General features: G+C 35.6%; 1 pseudogene; it reads left to right on the top strand.

Annotated features, from left to right (window-relative positions):
- The first annotated feature begins 1,538 nt into the window (after window positions 1-1,538).
- On the top strand, window positions 1,539-1,657 carry LOC145278631 (5S ribosomal RNA; annotated as a pseudogene).
- Window positions 1,658-1,863: the final 206 nt, after the last annotated feature.

Genomic DNA, 1,863 nt, shown 5'->3' with positions numbered 1-1,863 from the left:
CTGAAAACTTATTGGAGGCACTTCATATATATATATATATATATATATATATATATATATATATATATATATTTACACACATAAATGCGTATGAAAAGAAATTCACCGCAGCATATGAAACATTGAGGAATAGTAAGGTTATCAATTAACAATTGCCAACTAAAACCATGAACAGAGTTTGGAAATGAAAAATTAAGAATAACGAAATTTAAGAACCAAACATAAATTATATAAGAACCTAAAATGTGTCTCACTTTTTTATTAAATATGACGGATCAAAACACATCGTTCTTAACATGTAAAACACGTAATTTTTGGAATATGACATTTGAAACGCGCATATATTTTCCAGCATCCATCTTTTCTGAAAACCGGTATGCATACTTTAAATTAATACGATTTTTTAAAAAAAAATCGAAAATAACTTCTAAAGAACACTCTTGCTCCTAGATTCGTCATCATCCTCCCCTTTTCAATGGATTGGTATATTCGTATCTCAAAGTTATTTCAACCATAGACAGCAATCTGCTAGAGGGTGACCAGTATGAGTAGCCAAAAAAGGATTTAAAACAAAGTACATTTTAGCTGTCCGTTTTGTATAAAACAATGATGTGTAAATCTAACATTATTTTCTCTTCTTTCTGGTTTTGTATTTTTCTTACATTATTTCTAATCTATTTTAACCAATTTTTTTTATTCACTTATTTTAAGACAAATTTATAAAGAGAGATTCGTCTCACCAAGGCTTAGACACAACAATTCTCGTTAGATCACCGAAGTTGAGCCTGGTCAGAACTAGATGGGTGACCAATTTGGGAATTCTAAGCACTGCGTATAGGAAAACGTTGCAAAAACCTAACGTCGTCATTTCCCCTAACGGGGATATACATGCGACTGGGGACAGCTTGTGGATGTAGTACTCCCATGGAACTTCCTGTTCTGAAGGAAGCCGGTTAAACCTGCATACGGTTAGTTCCGTTTCCATTTTTTTTTTCAAAGATTAGAGGTCACTCAAGAATAAGGGTTAATGATTATCGTCCTGGTCGTTGATTGGTAAAAAAATGGAATAAGCTAATTGATTTTATAGGATGGCTTAATTAGAACTTATTTACATTGGACTTGATAACGACCATATATAGTCGGCTAAGAAGTAGCTTTGTGGTATTGTGTTCCGCAGAAAACATTTTTAGGAAACGTTCTGGGACAGGTACGTGCACCATAAAACAATTTGCTATCTTTTAGTTTGTTTTTATTTGGGTTGAATTATAGACTTTGACCGAATTTTCTTAGTTTAATTTAACAAAAAATACTTTAAAAGAGAGAGGTGGATGCATTGTCAAACACGCTATATTCTTCGTACCATGTAAATAATTCAGGACAAACACTCAACTAGCGACAACCACTATCAGCAATTTCCTTTCTCTCTAGTTGTGCATAAAACTAACCGAAAATTTTATGCGACGTATTTTTTTCCTAGATCTGCTCATCCGTGAAACACAATACCGCCAAGCTGCTTCTAAGCCGCTTCTTAGCATGGTCAATACGGCATAATCACGTTGACACCTCGGTTCCCGTCAGATCACCGAAGTTAAGCAACGTTGAGCCTGGTCATTACTAAAATGGGTGACCAATTTGGGAAGTCCAGGTGCTGTATGTAGGAGGACGTCGACACATCCCTGCAAAATAGTTGCAAAACCTATCTCCCCTAACGGGAATATACATACGACTGGGGACCGGTTGTGAATTTCATACTCCCATGAAACTTCCTCCTTCGGAGGAAGCCGGTTAAACCCTGAATAGGTTTGGTGCTACTGCACACTTAGCATGGTCGTCATCAAGTCCAACGTAAACAAGTTCTAATTG

This window comes from Euprymna scolopes, chromosome 6 (genome assembly GCF_053919585.1).
Source record: "Euprymna scolopes isolate OS-2025 chromosome 6, ASM5391958v1, whole genome shotgun sequence".
In the NCBI taxonomy this organism is placed as follows: Eukaryota; Metazoa; Mollusca; class Cephalopoda; order Sepiida; family Sepiolidae; genus Euprymna; species Euprymna scolopes.
Note: the sequence above shows the minus strand (reverse complement) of the source record. Positions and strands in the feature narration are given on the sequence as shown.